Source organism: Pongo pygmaeus, chromosome 11 (assembly GCF_028885625.2).
Source record: "Pongo pygmaeus isolate AG05252 chromosome 11, NHGRI_mPonPyg2-v2.0_pri, whole genome shotgun sequence".
NCBI classification, from domain to species: domain Eukaryota; kingdom Metazoa; phylum Chordata; class Mammalia; order Primates; family Hominidae; genus Pongo; species Pongo pygmaeus.
The window spans coordinates 109,910,033-109,933,315 of NC_072384.2; the positions used below are offsets into that span (position 1 = coordinate 109,910,033).

The 23,283-nt window shown below is 35.4% G+C and overlaps 1 protein-coding gene across 50 annotated transcripts in view; it reads left to right on the top strand.

Moving 5' to 3' along the window:
- Positions 1-23,283, top strand: part of MAP2 (microtubule associated protein 2) — a 308,002-nt gene that overhangs the window by 137,090 nt on the left and 147,629 nt on the right. For 48 of the 50 annotated variants that reach the window (XM_063647868.1, XM_063647903.1, XM_054478052.2 and 45 more), the window contains one exon: positions 18,197-18,264. The gene's annotated coding sequence lies outside the window, so the exon portion shown is untranslated. Of the gene's footprint in view, positions 1-17,624; positions 17,918-18,196; positions 18,265-23,283 lie in introns of those variants that run through there. The other 2 variants (XM_063647865.1, XM_063647902.1) reach the window with 2 other exon arrangements.

Sequence of the window (23,283 nt, forward strand, 5' to 3'; positions counted from 1 at the left end):
ATGTAAGGCACATTGATGAAGCACTCAGCATGGCCAGGGACTCTTGTAGTTGTGAAGGATCCAAAAATATAATGATCTAGTTCTCCGCAAGTAGCTAACTCTGGTACTACAGACCATTATATAAACAAGGAAATGTCATTTTGTTTGATAATTACTATTACAAGATATAGTGAAGGTATAAATTTGGGAAAATTAAGGAATTCCTTATACTTAAGGGTCATGAAAGATATATCGATGTTCCCCAAATTAACGCTGCTGAAACTCATTCCTCAAAATGAAAATAAATATAAAATAATTTTGCTCAGTGACTAGAATATTTTTAAGAAAGTGTGCTTTAACGCTAAAGCAAACATGAACACATATGTGATTCTGGATATTATACTTTGGGATTTATCATAATGCCCAAGGCACTACAATATTACTAATTTATTTATTTCCTCTGGGCATCTTGTAATTTAAGAGGGTAAGATATCATTTTCCCCTTTCACTGGAGCATATGAGTCACAAAGGTAGCTACACACACTGGGGGTGTCTCCAGCTTGAAAAAAAAAAGCTAATGCAGGTCAGGCATGCTGACTCACGTCTGTAATCCCAGCACTTTGGGAGGCGGAGGAGGGTGGATCACTTGAAGTCAGGAGTTCGAAACCAGCCTGTCCAACATGGTGAAACCCCCTCTCTACTAAAAATACAAAAATTAGCCAGGTGTGGTGATGTGCACCTGTAGTCCCAGCTACTCGGGAGGCTGAGGCAGGAGAGTCACTTGAACCCAGGAGGCGGAGGTTGCAGTGAGCCAAGATTGCACCACCACACTCCAGCCTGGGTGACAGAGTGAGATTCTGTCAAAAAAAAAAAAAGAAAAAAGAAAAAAGCGAATGCAAACAGCATCCCAGTGAAGCACCAGAAAAACGGAAACCAATGCCTCAAAAGCCCAGCGGTGATTGCACACCAGCTCAAATACCAAAACAGAAAGTTTTCTCTTTCTTGACTCCTCAACTAGCCTTAGAATATAAAGCAGTTTTTAAAAATTGGGGGTCATATTTCATTTTTGAAAGATTGAATCATTAATGTTAGTTATCCACACATCTCAGGATATTAAAAGACTAAGAAATACATTGCCAAAACTGTTTTTGGATATTCCATTGCTTCCTGGGTACCTGATTATTCACACTACTTATGTGAATGTGCTGTTGAAATTTTCAGCTAGAGGACTGAGATGCCAGACCTTAACTCCTGCCAGGTCCTTAGCCTTCTCTCTGCTATAGAATCAGTTTTGATTATATATAGAATATAGGAGAGTAGAGAGTAGTAGAATGGAGTTTTAAAAGCATACCTGTAGTATAAAAGCATATGACCTGAATTCATATCCAGTGGTTTAGTCTTCCTGTGTCCTAGTCTGATCATCTATAACATGGGTATAATGAAAGTAACCACCTCACAGAATTGCTATGAGGATTAAACAAGTTAATGGCTGGTGCAAAAGTAATTGTGGTTTTTGTCATTAAAAGGAACGGCAAAAAAATGCAATTACTTTTGCACCAACCTATACAAATCGATGTTCAAAAAATGCCCTGTCTTTAGTAAGTACCTTGTAAAAGATTTTCATTGTTATCTATAGAGATCCACAAAAACAACCCTCCTTCAGAGGCCATATGAATCTAGTTCAAGATTAAGGACACCTGCATTGCCACCAGCTCCCCAACCCACAGCGCTATACTTCTCTAGCTCATAGTGAAATCCTTGGCCTCTCTCAGACTAAAACAACAGTGTGGCTGGAATTTCCAAGCTCTGGAATCCAGTTCCAAGCTCTGAAGACCAAGATGATATTAACATAGCCCCTTGTGGGCGCTGGCTGTGCTGTTCCCAAATTCCTCATAGAGGTTTTGGTCTCAACCAAGATAAAACACTGTGGAAGCTGAAGTAATGTACTTTCATCTGAAACAGACAGGTGTATTATTCACTTTATAGTTTGCTTTGCAGTTGAAAAAATAAGCTTTTTTTTCTATGATTACCAGTTCACAAACATCAAGTGCAAAACTTGCATGTACTAGGTGATAAAAATATGGCAAGAATGCTGAAGGGAACTTTCTAACTTTAAGCAATATTTGTAGATCTTATTTAAAGCATATGTTATAAATACCATCTTGGAATCTTCTTTGTACTTTCATTTGTCTCTCAACAGTCAATGTGAAATGAAGGTCAGTTAATCTTAAAATATCCTTGATTAGAGCATTTTTTTCTAGATTTTTACCTGTTATTACTGATCGCAGCTAATGAAAAAGGGATAATACGAAAGGGAAAATGAATAGAAAAATGAAGGGAAATTCTGTTGCTTCAAACAATACAATTCAATTTGTAATATCTGTAAGTGTAGAAGACATTGATATAATTCAGTATGCTTTGTTCTCAGTGCAAATTCATATTCACATATAATTTGACCCCTGTACCTCATTTTTGGAACCCCTGTTGGTTTCGTATGTCCAAGAGGCAAATACCTTTACATCTGATGAGGAAATAATTTATCTCAAGTTATTTTGAATTGTTTATGCTAGTGTTTTTTCAAACTGGGTTTAATGAACCAGTGGCACCAGCATCACCTGGGATGCTAATGAATGCATATTGGACTGATGGCTTACCTCTAGACTTCTGAGTAGAATTACACAAAGGTGAGGCCCAGAATCTGTGTTTTAGCACAGCTCTGTGGAGTTAAAAAAAAAAAAAAAAAAGCCGGGGGTAGCCATAGCCTTCATGTCTATTTCATAGTCCCTTCCCCATAGATGGTGCTGGGGGCAGTGCAGGTTCTTATTTCATAACCTGTTATGGTGGTGGTTGTTTTGAACCACAGATGCAAAGAATTCACCTTCTCATAATCCTCACTTCTTTGGCTCATGATCATCAGATCATGCAAATCCTTTTTCATGCTTTACGTTATTTTAACTTTTTTTCCTTTCATTTCTGAGCTCCACTTCCATTCTCCTGCCCCCACATGCCCTCATTGCAATATGTTGTAGAGATGCCCATACTGTCCTGTTTCTGCCTTTTTTCACTCAACACAGTTTAGAGTTTCTAACAGCTGCACAGGATGGCAAGATTCCTTCTGCCACCTGTGATGTGTCTCCGCCCCTTGCTGTGAACACCCCAGTGGTCTTGACTCCTGCCACCATAAACACTGAGCTCAAGCACTAAACTCAGATTCACCGCTTGGCTCCTTTACTTTGATTAGGCTTCAAGATTACTCTTACCATTTAATTTGCTATTAAATCTAGACTTTAACAACTCTTTTTCATTGATTGTGTTTTAAGCTGCCTGGATAACATGTATTAGGAGGAATTGCAAACTCAATGGAAAATTTCTTTTTGTTTTTATTTTTTTGAGACAGGAACTTGCTCTGTCTCCCAGGCTGGAGTGCAGTGACATGATTATGGCTTACTGTAGCCTCAACCTTTTGGGTTTAAGCAATCCTTTCACCTGAGCCTCTCTAGTAGCTGGGACTACAGGCACACACTACCATGCCAACTAATTTTTAAAAAAATTTTTGTAGAAACAGGGTCTCTCTATGTTGTCCAGGCTGGTTTTGAACTCCTGGGCTCAAGCGATCCTCCCACTTCGGTCTCCCAAAGTGCTGGGATAATAGGCATTAGCCACTATGCCCAGACCAAAAATATCTATACATTATAGATTGAATTATATCTGTATTTCCTTAACTATTTCCATCCACGATTTATAGCTTCTTTAAAATGTCAGTCATAGGTATATCCTTATCCAAAGATTTTTTCTTTTTCTCACATTTGTCATACAATTTTGTGATCTCTCTGAGGCCATTAGCTCTTTGTTAACTAACCTAAGTTCCTAAGAAAGTCCATCAAGAAGTCACAAATTCATCCTCTCTAGTACAAACATCTGTCCTGTGTGGGCATCATTTCCCAATGAAATATTAACTCTTAATACAAAGGTCACAATGTAGGATTGTTTTCTCTTGTTATTTGCTCATCGGGTCTTTTAATCAAAAATGCTACCTTTGAATTTCTTGTCTGACTGCACAGATGTTTAAGAAGAAAATTTTTCTAAGCAAAGATTTTTTAATATAAGTAGCCAAGCGTTCAATCTAGGGAAGAATGCAACCAGCCAGTCAATAATGATGAAATACTTTTTTGTCTGTTTTTCATTCTCCCTAACTCAGCGACTGCTGACTATGCACCTCCAGGCCAGAGGCCTATTGAGAGTGACATTCACTCTTTCCAAGATAATCCTCATGATAGGATGCACTTAATTTATCCTGTTGATGAGACTGAACTGAACTGATTTGCATATCATCAATACACAGAAGTCCTGAGTGGAGGACCAACCATCCTAATTAATATATCCCCTGTCACGGACTTGCTGTATCTAGCAAATTCTACAATAATGCTGATTGCAGGTGGCTGGTGAATATTGACGCTGTTCAGGATTTATAAGGCTGTATTGGAAGGCATGTGAAACTAAAATCTTCCTTGGAACAATGTCCCTGTTTAAAACTACTCTCATTCAGACCCAGCTGGGCATTCAGCAATGCCAGCCATTGAGTAAGATCTTTCAAGTGCCTCAGCCTGCTTCACCTGTCAGACTGGCTTAGTGGTTTATAAATGAAACTCTATTTGTTTCCAAAGCTCTTGATCCTCCAACTCTTCTCTATCCATGTCGCATATTCTTGCTTCTCCTTCTGATTTGAGTGTCTTAACTCTCCTAACACACATCATCAGTTTTCATTTAATTCTTTTTTCAAGTGATGCACAAATAGTGCTGAATCAGTCTTGGCATTTCTGTGCTGTTTTATCATCTTCACAACCCCCGTTTGTTTTTTCGTTTTTTCTGTTGTTGTTGTTCGTCTTCTTCAGCTTTTTTCTGTTGTAAAATAAGTTTCTTTTTCATCACTCTTGGCTTTTAACTCATGAGTGTCAGTTTCTCAAGGTTTCTTTTTGTGCATTTCTTAACACAGGCCTCACATCCCCTTCTCTCATCGGCCATCAATCAATCATACATTTTGTTAAACAGCTTCATAATAAAATAAGAAATTATAATAAAATTAGAAGCATCCCCTTGCCACTAGAAAAATCTGTTGTTGAGGCATCACCTGCTTTTTTCTAGTATGTCATCTATATGCTTATAAGCATTACAGTAGAAAGTATGTATAAACTGGACATTTGATTCCCTTTTCTTTATTTTTTTAGCTTCACTGGGTTAAAAATAAATAAATACCATGCTGCAGCACTACATACAATGATCTCAGTGACAACATATCTTCCTCCCCACCAGCGACTTCTTCTTCCATTTTTTTAGGTCAATGTCCACAACACAAATTAACATTATTTATTGTACACCAGTGTAAAAGGAGCCTACCAGATATTAGAGAAAGTTGTGTAAAACACATCGAGTTTGCCCCTAACTAACATAAAACCAAGGACCTATATAGATGAAAGTTTATTTAAATGATTCCGTAACTATTTTCCTTGACTATGTTCCCCATTACTTTGGGGTAAAATGGAGGAGAAAGAGTTGAAAAGGGGAAGGCAAAACAAAGATAACGGAAAAGTAAAAAAAAGCAAAACGCAAGAGTGTGGTAGCTCAAGAAAAAAGTCAGTGGTCCTGGGGGTGTGGAAATTTCTCTTCCAGACAGATCTGTTGGCCCAGATTCTTACAATAGCTATTTTTGCATTCCATTTGAAATAAAAAAGTAGATAGACCATGCCTAGAAAAAAAATTGAGTTCCGTTTTACAGAATATTAAATAAAACACTGACTTCTTCAATTATATGTTTGCTATTAGTAGCAAAAGGAAAAAAAAGCCACAAAACTATGGAAAATGAAACGAGTATAAATATAACATAACATGAACTCTTTCTCGCCAACTTAATGATACTGTTGAGAAGGAATATACATATATAGGCATTGCTTATGTATAATATTTCCTTTTGATTTAAAAGCCAGTATATCTTTTACCTAAAATCCCTTGCAGCTGAGAAATCTGATGATAGAATGAGCCATGAAGTTTTAGTAGAAATAGAAACAGTACGCCCACTCTTCATCTAAGTTCCTGTTTCTTTTCACACTAGGGATTTGATATTCATCATCTTTATTCTTTGGTTCCAATCAATAGGAGAATTTGGAACCTTCATGCACATGTAGATGTACTATTGAATACATTCTAAATATTCAAAGTGTGTTGTAGTTGTTTTATTAAAATATCTATAAATAAATACCTGCATAGATAATTAATTCTCTCTTCTCATCTCTATTGTAACCTTGGTACAAGGATTAGAGGAAGAAGAGAGACTAAGAAATTACATATGTAATTTCTGGTGGCCATCACCCTAGGGTACACTGTCCCCTAAACAGCCAAGAGAATAAGTCTGGATTTCATAAATTTTTGGAATGTGGATTTCAGTTATTCACAAAATAAATATATGCATTTTCAGAAATCATTCCATTTATGACATTGTATTTATTAAACCATCAAAGTAGACATCTTATTATTTGAACTGGAAATATTGGACACTGAAAATAAAAGCTATAGGATCATGCAGAATTTAAGCTTCTTCAGAGTAATCTGGTCACGTTAAAGTTAACGATTACCAAATTTAAATGGATTGGCACTAGCTGACCTCTTAAGTTCTGTGGGCTCTCCAATTGAGTGAAGTTGCTGAAGACTGAAGGAACAAGAGAGGTTTAAAATATTGAGATATATTAATCTTCAGTGCTTAGAAAGCAGTCAACAAAATAGCTCCTTTTAGTAGTTTTCAAAAACAAATCAGGTATTTAGATCTACTGTCATGAAATGTAGCATTTGATTTTGTAGCATTTGATTTGATTTCAGTCTTTCATGAAATTGTAATGGCCCCACTTGTGGAGAATTTGATTAAATGAAGGTTCATTTCCTGCTTTCAAGAAGATCAGCCGAGAAATTAATGACTGCAGAAGATGGTTCTGTTTGACTGGTTGGCTGCTAAATAAAAATTTTATTTAGTAAAATATCTTCTGCACTAATTCTCTTAATTTTCCTTCATGGTTTGCCCATTTGTCTTGCAAATATTGTTTGCCTATAGGGTAGTTGTATCTACAGTGAATATGGTTTGTCTTAACATTTAGGTTATAAGTAAGATAAAAATAAATTTACTAGTTATAACTAAGGATTCACAAGTAGATAAGAAAAACTGCTAGAATAATTTTTGTAGAGATAAAAAATAAGTAAATACTTTTTAAAACTTGAAGTAAAGGAAGAGGGGTTACTCAAACTCCCTATAAATGTGCCAAAGATGAAAAATCTAAAATTTGTATATTCAAATAGCTAACAAAGACCCAAAATAAATGAAACACTTACACTACATGTTTTATCTCATGATTTCTGAAACTTTTAGCCCTAAGACTTTTAGGAAGGTAATTTATGCTTCTTATATGAACTTTAATGTTTGAATTTCAGTGTTCATGCATGCATGAATGTTTATTGAATATTTATTGTTCACCAGTTATATACCAGACCTAGTTCTAGGTATTTGGGATATATTCATGAACAAAACAGGCAGAGTCTTGCCTTCATGCAGTTTACAAGTGAATGGGGAAAGACAATAAAGGATAAACATAACAAGTAAATTAATTATATGGCACATTAGAAGATGATAGCAAAATGGAGTAAGGGGGATTGGGAGTAGGAATTACAGATTGCAGTATTGAATAGAATGGTCAGTTGAAGCCTGCCTGAGAAGGCAATATCTGAGGGAAAACTTCATGGAAAGAATAGAATTGTGTGAAATAAAAAATGTCCCTACACCAAAATTTAACTATTAAAAATGTGTTAACTTTTTTAATGGACATGGATTACATAACATGATATGGTGTTTTCTCATGTCACGTTTAAGATTCACCATGATGTTTGATGATTTCTAACTTGATAGAATAACATAAGGGTAGTGATTGTGTTAAGATATGTACTTTACTATTATCATCTGTACTTCTAAGATAGGAGTTAATTTCAACAAGATGTTTCAAAACAAACATAATAAGCCCAAATTGTCAAACAGCAAAGTTCTTTAAAAACACATGAGCATATATTGCACTCATATATTCTATATCCTCTGCCAAGATTAAACCAGATAGATAGTAATTAAAATTATGATGTTTTCCTCACCTCCAGGAATGCTTGTGTTTATACATATATATTATTTAAATATGAACTGATGGAATCTGAAATAATTCTGACAGTAAAAATCTATATTTTTAATCTTATCTCTTTTATGCACAGCCTACTTACATAACAAGTAGTCTGTCTAAACTCCCTCTCCTGGAAAAATAGAAAATTCTTAATTCTGTGTTTAATTTATCTCTTCCCTTTCTGCTATCTTGTAAGTGTAAATGGAAAATTCTTAGTTCTATGTTTATCTCTTCCTCTTCTGATACCTTCTAAGTGTTAGGCTGAATTACAAACTAATTAGCTGAGAAGTCCAGGGATTGAATTTCTGCTCTACCACTTACCAGCTGTGTTCCCCTGGGCACTTTACTAAACCTAATTAGGCCTGTTTCCTCAACTGTAAAATGGAGGCACATGACTCTCAGAATTGTTGAATAAAATAATGTACTCAAAAAGACTGGCACTTTATAGGTTCTTAATCATTTTATCAGAATCATGTCATATGCTTTTCAAATTTGCAAATATTAGAATAAATAACTGAATGTAAATTACTGAAAAATGGACCAAGCCCGTATCTAATAACAGGCATTATAGTTTAATGATGGTTTTTGTTTTTTGTTTTGTATGTTGGCGATTCTGAGAAATGAAAGAGCTTTATGACATTATGTGCTTGTGGGAATTTTGGAAGCCATTATGAAAAAGGCAGAATTTTAAATGAACCAAAAAGGAAATGTAAAATTTGGGTTGGAAGAGAAGAAATCAATGATTCCTGAAATAAACTTACGATTATGGTAGGCCTCAATGGGTAAGGGATTTTTGTGAAAAGGATGATATGGGAAGCATCTTAGCTGTCCATTCTTTTGTCGTAATAGCATAGTTCTGTAAGGGCTGCTTCACACAAATACTTTCACTTGTTGCCATATTCCTAAAATACACATTTTACTTCCATTTTTCATTTCATGTGCTTTTACTTTACAGTTGCCATTTATTTACTAAAAGCCAATGTAAAACATACTCTCCCTACTAAGGAGAATGTGCCCTTACAATTTGTTTATTTAATATACACGTAATCATATAGTCTTTGTTTACACAGCCATGGTTACGTGGTATGTGTGCAAAATATATGCTTATACAAGAACCCTTTTGCAAGAACCCTTTTGCATAATATTCGCTATAGATCCTAAAACTTATGAATGAAGAACTTCTAAAACAATGGCACCATAATATTTATTACAATTTTTATTATGAAGGTATATTACATTAATAGAGTGCCCTCTACCCCATGTCACTGCCACTCAGGTCAAGAAGACATTGTACATCTTCCAAGTCAATACAGTCTCTCATACTACTTTCTACAGAGGTAAACACTATTCTGATTTCTTTCTCTGAATATTAGTTTTATCTGCTCTGGAAGTTCATATATTATTCCATATATTTAGTTTAGTGTTTACTTTCACTAGATATTGCCAAGAAGTTTTCCAAAGTGGTTGTATTAATTTAAGCTCTCACCAGCAATGTATGAGAGCCTTAGTTGTTCAACTATTATAGCTTTCTTTTCCACCTCTTGAGAGCTTTTAATTCCCAGCATAGTTCTTAAAGTGTAATGAGATTATGACTTTATGAATTGAAGTAGCAATTATTTTTCATAATTATAGTTCCTGTGACATTGTTTTTAAAAAGAAGTTTGGTTTATTTTACTTTGGTAAAAGTATGTGAGAAGACTAGAACTTTGAGTATAGTTATTTCATAAGCTTAGGTGGTAATGTCATATGAAATCTAAATACGACTTTTAAGCTAGCCATTTTATTAAATTGCAGTCATACTTTGAATGCTGACAATAAGAATAACCTGTCTTTCTTTCTCTCTCTCCATTTATACCATCCCATTGGCTTTACCTTGATAAGTGAAATAAAATCACTGATGGAATAAAGAAAAACAAGAATTTATTACTTTTAGAATTGTGCAAAATTTGTAAGTGAAATATGAATATCTCTGAGGTTCAAGATGGTGCATAATCCAAAAATAATTTGAAATGTATTATGTACATATATTTGGATAAGAATATAAGTGACTTTTTAAAAAAATCATCATACTAAGATTCTAAATGAAATAGTCAAGCTAAACTCTGATCATCATGACTCAGAAGTATTAAAGCCTGATTCAAGAGCAATTGGAAAGTGATTTCCAGTTATCTTGTCTTACTCTTCACCCTACTTGGTTGGAATAAATTCATCCTTCTCATTGCAGTACAACTCTAATTAATATCACAGTGAATATGTCAAAGATGACCACATGCAACACAGATCTCAATATGCTCTTTGCTTTTTATAAATATACTTTATTTTGTAATTTGTTTTTCATCCAAGTTCAGTGGAGATACTAAATATTTTGTTTAAATATTTCTTACTGGGTTTTATGTATAAGGCATAGTTAAAATACATATAAAGTAAGGCAGATAGTTATAGGACTTTGGGCTTGGATAATATCAATATTATTTTCAAATTTTAAGTAAGTTAATAGTCCAGAGCTCAGTGGCATAGAATACCTAGTAAACTTAAATGAAATATCAAATAGACAACAAGCTAACAAATCTAGTCCATTTTTTAATCATAACAAAACTTGTGGCAGGAGTCAAGTGATTCAAGGATTCTACTATCTCAGGAGAAATTTTGTCCCTCAGTAATAAATTTGTCCATTGTTTGCCATCAAAATTATTTGCATGAGTTTCTCAACATATGGATGTTTTTATAACTAGTAACTCAGCTTCGTTGATGGTGTATAGTTAATACTTTTTATAGTTTTCTATGAAAAACAAAAGACAGCCATGAGAGTGATTTACATATATTTATCCTTTAGATGCTTAGTGATTGTCTTTTAACTCCTGACCAGTTGTTCTTTATCACATAAATCAGGGATCCACTAGAGCACATGTCTTTCATTTATGATACCATGTTAATCCATTTGTCCATGTAAAAGAAATTTTTAAAAATGGAGATCTACAGACCTGCAATTGAATTTGTTAAAGAATTCAAGAAACACTTCTAGAAGATTTTCAGATTCTCACATGAATCAGAGTCTCATGGCCTCAAAAAAATCAATAGCTTTTGGAGCCATGCTTCTAACAATTTGTAATAATCTGGAAGGTGCCATGGATTGAATTATAAGCTTGTCATATTTTAATTAGTGGCCATGGAATTCAAAGACTTGCTGCCTAGAGACTGGGACCTTTTTATTACTTTTGTTCTTTCTTTTTTTTTTCTTTTCTTTATTTTTCTTTTTCTGTTTTTTTTTTTTTTTTTTTTTGAGAAGGAGTCTTACTCTATTGCCTAGGTGGGAGTGCAATGGCGCGATCTCGGCTCACTGCAACCTCCGCCTCCTGGGTTCAAGCAATTCTCCTGCCTTAGCCTCCTGAGTAGCTGGGATTACAGGTGTGAGCCACCACACCCGGCTAATTTTTGTATTTTTAGTAGAGACGGGGTTTCACCATGTTGGCCAGGGTGGTCTCGAACTCCTGACCTCGGGTGATCCGCCCACCTCAGCCTCCCAAAGTGCTAGGATTACAGGCATGAGCCACTGTGCCCAGCCCCTGATTACTTTATTTTTTACTGAGTTATTGAGATATAATTCACGTGACATGAAATTCACTCTTGTATACAATTCAGCAATTCAGTGGTTTTTAATATATTCATAGAGTTATGCACCCATAACCATTACTTAATTTCAGAACATTTTCATTACCCCAAAAAGAAGCCCCTACCCATTAGTAGTCACTGTCCATTACCCTCTGCCCCCAGCCTCTGGCAGCCATTAATATACTTTCCATTTTTATGGATTTGACTATCCTAGGTATTTCATATAAATGGAATTATAAAATATATGGCCCTTTGTAACCACCTTCTTTCACTGAGTTTAATGGTTTTTAGGTTCATTTGTGTTGTGACATGTCAGCACTTCACTTTTTTATTGCCAAACAATATTCTATGAATATACCACATTTTAAAAAAGTTTTATTATTAATATTTTGGACTGACAAATCATAATTGTATACATTTATGGGGTACCATGTGATATTTATTTGTTTTTTTGTACAGTACAATGTTATTACCTATGATTCTCATGGTACATTAGATCTTTAGACTTGCTTATTCTACATGATGCTATTTGGTATCCACTAACCTACATCTCCTCATTCCCTGCCACTGCCAAACTGTCCCCCAGCCCTGTCACTGGTAACCACAGTTTTGTTCACTCTCTGTATACTTGAGTTATTATTATTATTATTTATATCTCACAAATAAGTGAGATCATGCAATGTTTTTCTTTCTGTGTCTGACGTACTACACTTAGCATAATGTCCTCCGGGCTAATCTACATTGTGGCAAATGGCAAGATCCTGTTCTTTTTTAGAGCTGCATAATATAGATACACACACACACACACACACACACACAGAGACAGACACAGAGATTATGGTTTCTTTATCCATTCATCCATCTACAGACACTTAGGTTGTTTCCATATCTTGGCTATTGTGAATAATGCTGCAATAAACATGGGAGTCATTTTGTACAACTCACACTACCCAATCCCGCATCCATGTATAGCTTCTCTAGGTATTAGGTTGAACCATATGAAATTGGCATTTTTGTAGGTAAAAAGTAATATAATTTTATCATTTTGTATATTTAAGACTAATGTCCTGATTATGACACTTTTTGCCTTTTTTGACCACAATATATTTTTGTGTGGACCAACTTTGTTGGAAGAGAAAATGTCATCTATAGTAAATAAGGCAAGACAGTGTTCAGTGATTTTGGAGATTATCATGATAATTTGTAAAATACTTACACATCTGCCTATTTGATTTAGAATAACAAACTCAAGAATACTAGGGGAAAGCATAAGTATTATTTCTATTATAAATTTTTGAAAGTACAAATTTTAGTAAGTGTAGTCATATCTCTACAAAGGTCATTCCAAAATATTTTGGACATGAGGCAGCATTAATTCATCGAATTTTATTTTAAAAATCTAAAAATTATAATTTGGCACATTTTAATACCAAGAGAAGGCATGATTTATCAAACAAACTCTTTCTGAGCATTTAAAAGCTGATAGCCCCATGCTAGGTACTTTGCAGAATTCAAACAGAGTAGGAGACAAGTCTCTATTTAAAATAAATTTATATCCTATAATAGAAATTATAAAACATATTGATTACAAAATATATGGCAAGGAAGGCCGAGCGCGGTGGCTCATGCATGTAATCCCAGCACTTTGGGAGGCTGAGGCGGGCGGATCACGAGGTCAGAAGATCGAGACCATCCTGGCTAACACAGTGAAACCCCGTCTCTACTAAAAATACAAAAAATTAGCCGGGCGTGGTGGCGGGCGTCTGTAGTCGCAGCTACTCGGGAGGCTGAGGCAGGAGAATGGCGTGAACCCAGGAGGTGGAGCTTGCAGTGAGCCGAGATCGCGCCACTGCACTCCAACCTGGGCAACAGTGAGACTCCGACTCAAAACAAAACAAAACAAAACAAAACGAAAAACATATATATGTGGCAAGGAGTCGCTTACAAATAAAAGGCAATATTTTAAGAAAGACTGAATATACAGAATAGAGAAGACAATATGGAATACAAAAACTTCTCTTGTGTTTAGATATTCCAATTCATGCACTAGTGTGATTTTTCATATTCAGTCATTTAAAAATATTTTTGAGTTCCAGTACGTTGCAGGCACTGTTTTAGGTACTTTGGATACCAGTGTCCCAAACATGTAAAAATGACTGCCCTCGTGGAACTAGCAGGGTGAAGTTAGAAATAAATAAGAAAAGTTTATGTTATGATAAGTGCTATGGAAAAAAGTAAAATGCAGCAGGGGATGAAAAGCCATGGAAAGGGCATGGTTGCAACTTTCATTATGGTAGTTAGGAAAGCCCTGGTTGGAAGATGATCTATGAGCAAAGGCTTTAAGGAGGTAAGGAAAATAAGCCTCAATTATTCATTCCTGGAGAGTTTAGGTAGTGATACACAAATACGCAGACCAATATATTTAGGGAATGAAATCAAAGTTATTTCAGAAGAGACACAGGGGTGAATTAACTAAATTTGGGATTATAGCTAAATCAGATTCTTAAAGATCAGGCATCTACAATGAAGCAGATATGACAGAGGGGTGGAGTCATAGTATCTCATCAAAGTGAGAAAAGGAAGTGTGAAGTTAGGTTTCTGTTTATTTATTTATTTATTATTTTGAGAGACAGAGTCTTGCTCTGTCGCCCAGGCTGGAGTGCCGTGGTGTGATCTTGGCTCACTGCAACCTCCGCCTCTTGGGTTCAAGAGATTCTTCTGCTTCAGCTTCCCAAGTAGCTGGGACTACAGGCATGCACCACCACATCCAGCTAATTGTTGTATTTTTTTTTAGTAGAGATGGGGTTCACTATGTGTTGGCCAGGCTGGTCTCAAACTCCTGACCTCAGGTGATCCACCCACCTTGGCCTCCCAAAGTGCTGAGATTACAGGCATGAACCACCATGCCTGGCCTTCTGTTAACTAATTTATTAAATGAAGTGTGTTGAAAAGGAAATCCTGTTTCCCTCTTTTTTTCCATTCCCAGAACCTGTAAAGAGTCTGAAAAATATGTATGTGTGCCATCACAATTGATTAAATGAATGGATGAATGGTGGTAATGCAAGGTCTAAAATACTGTTGGACAGAAGAAGGGTAAGGCAAGCACCAGTTTAGGCTTTTGGGCATAAATATGAAAAATCTAAAAATTCACAGAAGTATCTCAATTGTCGGTTGTCTTGTATTCTTAGAATATGACATACCTAAGGGCAGTAATTATGTTTCACATGTGGTACTTACTCCATGTTGGAAACAAGTGGGAAAAAAAGAAAAGAAAAAGAGTGTACCAACTCATTCTCATGTACTGAACTAGGTATCCCTAAATATTAAATGACCTCCAGAGAGTATTAAATGTTTTTGGAAGCTGTGCTATTTTTTTAGACTGACCAGGACCCTGATACGTGCTTTCATGATAGAATATGGTTCATGTTCCAAGACATAAGTCTTAGGCATCATTTTTTATGTTCAGAAGTGAACAGAAGACAATACATTAAAATAAAACATTCACTTTGAAAAATCACTTTATTATCCAAAATCACTGAAGAAAAATAGACATTTAACAGGGAGATTATATTTAAAGGGGCATTTTTTTTTTGCGGGTCGGGGGAAGAATTCTAACCAGTATGTAGGATTCACTAAAACCTGAAATCTCTTCTGATTATTACCTGTGGTAGTCATAATTTTTAAAATGTGATTTATTCATTTTACGGCTACATACTGGGGAAAGAGGATGATGACGGTGGCAGCAACTGTCTTTTAGACATCAAAAAAAGCAGTATGACCCTATCTATAGATGAGTTAATCCAAAAGCATTGACTCATATGAACTGAATATTGAAAGAACGGTTTGGAAAGAAAATAAAAACAGTAAAATATGAAGGTCAAAATTCTAGCCACATTTACTGAGTAGTTTAGAAAGATTTTAAGAAATTTTGCGCCCTCCAGTGGTTGTTTCGGAATGAATTATTATCATTATTATTGTAATTTTTAATTTTACGTGGGCTTTCTATTTTCCAGCTTCATTGTTTTTGGTAACCCAGGAAAGTTTACCTTGTCTATATCTAGAAGATGCCTTGGGAGACCGACTCAATTTGATTACCCAGTTTTATGCTTGCAGAAAGCATGATGCCAGTAATGATAAGAGTGCCTAGTATGTAATGATGAAGTTCAAGCTCAACAAGATAGGTTCACAAAAGGGCAATCATGCCTGATTTATCTGATTGCCAGACTGGAAATGAAAGAAAAGCAGTGACATAATTACCCCAGATTCCTCAGACCTCAAATACAATCCAGCACAGATATTTGCAAAAGTCTTCAGAATGATTGCAATGCATTTTAAAGAGGGACATCACTGCTGTAGCAAATACAAGAAGGTTTAAAAAATCAAAGACAAAGGATGTTTCTGGAATCTGTATTGCTTGCAAACAGAACAAAAGAGAGCAGGGAAAGAAAGTCACTTGGCGAGAGAAGAAAAGCAGAGGATTGAGTCAGGAAACGCTGCGGGTGCCTGGGTTTTGTGACCTTGGTCATATTCTTTGGGTCTCAGCTTTCTCACCTGTGAAACAAAGGATGTGGACTAGGCTAAGTGGTTTCCATGAAGCCAGTATTTGGACAGAGGCAAGGGGTAGCAGAATTGATCTCATACAAAAGAACTGTAGTTTGAATATTTATGAAAGCAAAATTAGCTAGTGATTAAAAAATGGGGCAGAAAGGTGGCTCAAGGAGAATGCAAATTTATCTTAATTCAAAATACAGTATAAAACTGATGGAGGCGATTCTTTCAAGAAGGAAAAAAAAGAGAAGAAGCATATCATCTGTCTCTCAATTTCCTTCCCTGTAGTCTCGTTCTCTCTTCTCTGCCATCATATTTTTTTCTCTTGACTTTCTGTTTCCAGTAACCATGGTAATGCTTCTTCCCAGCAACCTTCTTCACAGCTGGCCTTTTTGGTTCTCATCGAATTTTGCTCCATTCACTGGATCAGGTTGCTAACAATGCTGTAAAAATTAATTTATTTATTGACATTTTTCTCCTTCCCTTTTCCAAAGGAAATAAATGCAGGGAATTATTCCACACTTAACCTCCCTACACAAGGGCACTGTAAAACAGGGATATTCAACTGCTAATTTCAGTTGCTAACATGGAGGGGATACAGATTATGCCAAAGATTGAATTCTCTGCCTGGGCCCTCAGGGACTGAAAAGCCCCAGGACCAAGCTGGTTGCCACCTCCTTTTACTTTTGTATGTAAATGGAATAAATAGATTGCCCCCAGAAATCACATATCGGCCCTGGTTTTCTAATTCTCTTTGTTTTTTTTGTTTTTTTCTTTTTCTCTTGTAAGGAAAACATGGCCAAGTGCATAATTATAACTATTAAAAAGGTACTGAATTTTCTGTAGGAAAATATACATAAATAAATGCATTTCTTTAATGAACATATTTATTTTGGAATATAAATAAGCAATATGCGATAGTTAAAAATATTGTAATTATCTGCCAATGACAAAACATCAACAAATCTCTGATGTCCTTAATGCAGATAATAAAAATTCCCATAAACTAGTATTTAGTCATGTCCAGTTTGTGTAGCTTAACTTGTTTGTAATCCTATATGCCTGAAAACTGTTTCTCTATTTAAGCGGTGTGTGTGTGTGTGCATGTGTGTGTGTGTGTGTGTGTCTGGCATTAACACAAAGGAGACCAGATGATGACATTCATAGGCTGATAGACTCGACTCCTGGGGACACACTTGGATGGAGGCAATTAAAATGCCTGTCAGGCATTTGGTACCAGAAGCCCCTATGGCAAACCGCTAAATCGTAAGTGAGGGCTGCATCCTATTGTCAGTGAATGATGGCGGAGCTGAGTGGCTTGTCATCATTCTCGAAAATTCTGAGGCTAGTGAGCTCTCTCTCTCTCTCCCACTCGCCTTATTTTCCTGTTCGCCACTGCGGGGACTTCTAATTTGCAGCTTCCCTTTCCCCGGCACACACAGACACGAGCTGGTGGCTTGCAGACTGCGTCTGTCTGGAGCTAGAGAGCCAGAGAGCCAGCCTGTGGGGATAATGCTCCCGGAGAAGGATTCTGCAGCAGTTCTCAAAGGCTAGACTTGAGTGGTATTGCTGCATATGCGCTGGTAATGGTTCGGGGCTTTTAATTTTATTTCGTTTCATTTTCAATTCGTTTTTCATAGGATGTGCTTTATGTAATCTCAGAGTAAAGATCTTTTAAAATTCATTATTGAGCTTCCTAAATATTCAAGTACTGCATTTTTTTTTTTGTGCTACAGACTTCCAGGCATAGATTTATTATTTGACTATAAAGAATGCATTTGCTTACTGGTGAGTTATAATTTTTGATATTTAGTTAACAAATCCATATATATATATTTTTTTCTTTTGTTTTGTTTCGGTAGATTCTTCAGCTTGTTGTCTCTAACCGAGGAAGCATTGATTGGGAGCTACTCATTCAGAAAATTAAAAGGTACCACATGTTTTGTTTGGATGTTTTAATGAGGGAAACTCAGGGGAGAATTGGAATGTTTTTATTTAAATTAATTTATCTATGATTGGTCTTTTATCCTTAACCTTAAGTTGATCATTGTCTATTGCATATACCATTTTCTATGCAGATACTTCTATTATCTAAGGTTGTTTTGATTAGAGGATGACTAAAGAATTGTGTCTTTTGCCTGTGTTGCAAGTTATTAACAAATATCAACATGTTTGGCTTATTTGGAGATTTTATCATTGTAATGGTTTTTTTTTTAAGTCCAAAATTCTCCATCTAAATGAAAATTCATTAATTTGAATTTAAGAGAAATATGCTAAATAATGATTTTATCTGAACAAATCCTGCTAAGTGATTTATTAAAATGGTTAAATGAAATGCCTTGCCCTTCCCAGGTAGAATGGGTGCTAGAGACGAAAGCCCAGGAATGACTCAGTATTGTTGGCTTTACAAATAAAATATTGTAACTTCTTTATTGACATTTCAGTCTTTAGCAATGGATATATTTAAAGGCCTAGATTGTTAGTTCTTAAAAGAAGTTATTTTACATTTGCTTTATTTGGAATTAACAGCATAAGAAAGTAATCCTTCATCTTGCCATGAATGCACTTGAATCCATTTGATCCTGGGCCTCATGCCTTACATGAAAAACATTAATTTTGAAATTCAGCATCAGGATATATATTGATTTGAGATGGCAATTATGGATATTACCTTTTCTTTAAGACCATCTTTAACTTTAATATGTATTAATATCAATAAAACCTATATTTGTAATTTGCCTTTAAAAAATGGAAGACATTTTCTGCCCTGCTGAGAAGATCAGTAATACCTTTTAAGCCTTTCCTTGGGATCTATGTATAATATTTCCTCTCAAGACTGTCAGTCCAAAGCATTTTACACAATAGGTTTAGTTTTTTAAAAATATACCTGAAAATAATGTCCAACTACTGACCCTGAAATATAAGTATGTGAGTGTACACCTGTGAGTGTGAATATTTGTTGCAGGTGAAGAAGAGTAATACATTGTCCTTTGTTAATATCTGCAATGTATAATCATAAGAACCTTAATTTATTCATTCCACAAGCCCTTCTTAAGAGCCTTGCTGCTGTGGGTAATTATTGTGAGAGAGAGAGGGAAGGGGTAGATGACACTGTCCTCAGCCTTCTAGAGTGTAGGCAGCATCACACAAAGATTTTTCAACAGGAGAATGAATTTGTTAAAATAAATCAGTGTGTTCTAAGAAAGGAAATTACATTATTTCAGATATTGAACAAAAGCTAATACTAGTCTTGAGACACATAAAATTATATTGCACTTCTTCCTCAGAAATTACTCAGTGGAATCGTGTATGAAATCCCCCAAACAGGACTATTTTGCCTAGATATTGTAAAACTCCTGAGACCATTCTCTCTTTTTAGATTTCACTCAAAGTAAGTGAAAATATTTATGTTTGGTGGGAAAAAAATCTATTTGGTGTTTTCCCATCTAATTAAATCCAGAGAGCATGTGTTTCACATGAAGATCTATTTCCTAATCTTCAGACTAATTCAGCAACTCATTATATTAATTTTGAACTTTAGGATATGTGTATGAATTGGAAAAGGGTGAAATTATTTAACTGCTAAAAAATGACTCCAGTGCGTTGTCAATAGGAACTAATAAGTTCTGTTATGATTTGTCTGGATATTGTAGAAGGGGCATACGATCTCACCAACAGGCCTCTGGCATCTAAATTTTGGAGGACCAGTTAAAAATTCATCTAGCGGTATGCTGACAAAATGCGTATAATAAAAAATGAGTTTATTAAAATAGTAGGTTGGGTGGTTAAAGCAGAACAGAATTTGACTACTAGAGTCAAATCCTGGGACCTATATCATGGTTTTTCTAGTCAATATTGTGATGAGTTAATTCCTTTACTGATTTCACTCATTTTTTTCACTTACATTTTTAACACGTAGTATAGTGCCTGGGTCACAGTAGGAATTCAATAAATATTTATTTAATTATTTCATGAATAAATGAATTTGTCAGCATTTTCCCCCATTACTTTTTTGTTCTTGCCTTTCTTAAAATTATACACTGTGAAACAGATATCTGGTTTTTTTTTTTTTTTAGTTACCCAAAATATTCATTACATGTTTCTAATAAATAATAATTAGATCATTACACTGGATATAAAAGTGACAAACCATGTATAGAAATTTCTTTAGGCTGTACAGAAAAGGATTTTTCTGGCTTTAGATTAAAACGGAAAGAATTCTTGAAATGTCCCCTTTCACTTTCATCAGCTAGGGGAAATATGCCAAACTGCAACCTGAGCTTTGCTTATGGACGCTTCCTAAATACTACTCCCAGGCTTGACATTGTTTATTGCTTTTCATGTCTTTGGCCAAGATTTTGCTGCAGCAAAGGGGAGGAGGCCTTTCCCCCCACCCCCTCTCTATAAATGTAATATGAGAAATGATGTCATACTTACCAGTCCATAATGAGCAACAAAGCATTTAAGGATAGATAGATAGATAGATAGATAGATAGATAGATAGATAGATAGAATATTTTCTATATATTTAAGGAATCTATCAAGAAACTTCTAGAATCACATGGCTTTAGAGAATGCTATTCTTTCTTGCTGTCATTTATTTTCATTATTAAAAGTATAATTTTTTGTTATTAACGATGTGACTGACAATATCCTAAGTCCTTAACATGTATTATCTCCTTTAGCTCTCCCTATAATCCTGGGTGATAAGTATGGTCTCCATTTTACAGATAAATGAATTGAGACTACAGTCGGGCAAACCCAAGTCTGGCCTCAAAGTCCTTCATATTAAACACTAAATTTTACCACATTTTTTTCTAGCAGATTTTTGGTACCTAGTCATTGTCTTGATGTTCCATGCAATGAGGTTGAAACAGTATACTTGCAAATGTCTTGATTTATCTGCAAGTATAAATCAAGATATCTCTATCTATCTGTCTGTCTGTCTGTCTATCTGTCTATCCTATCTATCTATTTATCTATGGTAGAAGTGAATATGTCCTCAAATACTTAACTAATATTCAAGCTCTATTGTATTTTAATTTTTATATTTAACTTGAAGGATTTTATTCTTCAAGGATGAATGTCACAGATAAATTAGGAAGTTTTAAAATAAATGTATTCATAAAGCATTTTCCATGTCATTATAGTGAAATGTTATTTTGAATTGCATAATCTATATAAGAAAATTAGAGAATCCAAGTGCTAAATAGCATAATTGATGTTATAACTTGCAAGGTCTGGGTTTTTTTTTTTCTTTTTAAAGTGAAATAATGGCAGAAGAATGTTCAAGTGGCCAAAATAAATAAACAAGCAGGCAACAGGGCCATGGGCAGAGTAAAAATACCAATTCAACCTCAAGGACAACTAACTTGGAAAAATCACTGAAGATACTAACAATTACACAAATATGTATTAAGATTCTCTACTTGCAAAGGAGTATTTACAGGAGAACACTTCCGGAGCTCAGTTAGAGTCAGCAAAATAAGATGAGGAAGTAGTACCAAGGCTCACTGGTACCATAAGAAAGACATAAATAATTTTTTTTTTCAGATTTTATTTTAGATTCAGGGAGTACATGGAGGTTTGTTACCTGGGTATATTGTATGATGCTGAGGTTGGGGTATGAATGATCCTGTCACCCAAGTACTGAGCATAGTACTCAATAGTTCATTTTCAACTCCTCCTTCATTCCCTCTGCACTTTAGTAGTCCCCAGTGTCTATTGTTGCCATCTTTATGTCCACAAGTACCCAGTGTTTAGCTCCCACTAATAAGTGAGAATATGCAGTATTTGGTTTTCTGTTCCTGCATTAATCTGCTTAAGATAATGGATCCAGCTGTATCCATGTTGCTGCAAAGGACATGATTTCATTCTTTTTATGGCTGTGTAGTATTCCATGGTGTATATGTAACATATTATGGATAATTTATTAAGGGACTTCATTACAGGGCATGAATTCTAATCATTGGAATGGGACTCAACAGGAAATACTTCATAGAGCATGAGTTTTTTGAGGCGGAACTTGGGGATGAATAGTATTCAAGGGGGAGACAACGTATGGAGGAGCTCCAGAAAGAACACACATTAGCAAAGGAATCAAAGGAAGTGAACATGCTGGGAAAGCACAGACTGATCTCATTCATATTCTAGAGTATAGAGCAGAAAAACAGGACTCTTAGAGGATAAAGTTGTATCATATGAAATGGCTAATATTCATCTTTTTTGAATTATAAAATTGGAAAATTTCATTCAGTTCAACTTAATACATTGGAAGATGGCTTGAATGCCAGTCGAGGAGGTTTGTTTCTTATTCAGTGGGAAGCTATTGACTAGTTTGAGCAGGAGACTACTATGACCAAACTGTGTTTTCAGATTATTTGTTTTATAGCTCTGTGTGAGGTAAATCAGAACGTGTGTGTGAGAGCATGTTGAAGAAAGTATCACTTCAGAAGCTGTCATAGAATAATCCCAGGGGAAAAACAGAAGTCCAAAGAGGGTATTGACTGTGGGCATGAAAAAGAGGTCATGATAATGAAAGATGCTTCCGAGCTCAAGTTCATATACACAGTAGAACAATTGTTTGATTGGTAGGAGGAATGAACAGCAGAAGGACTCAAAGGTGACTCTGAAGTTTGAATTTGATAACTGAAAAAAGCAAAGGGAGAAAGTAGCTGAGGGCTACACGAGGAAAGAGTCCTTCTTTTATTTTTATTGTATCTCTAGTTGCTAGCAAAATGCCTAGTACATAGCAGACAGCCAATAAATGCTAAATGAATGAGTGAGAGCGCGAATAAAAAATGAAGAGGTATGTTTAGGACATGAGGCTGGATATGTGGGTGGACTGGGCTCGTAGATTGCAGAACATGCAGATCCAAAGCTGAGAAGGGAAGTTAGGGAGGGAGGGCGTGGGTGATATTAACAAGAAGGATAAGAAGAGGACCAGAGG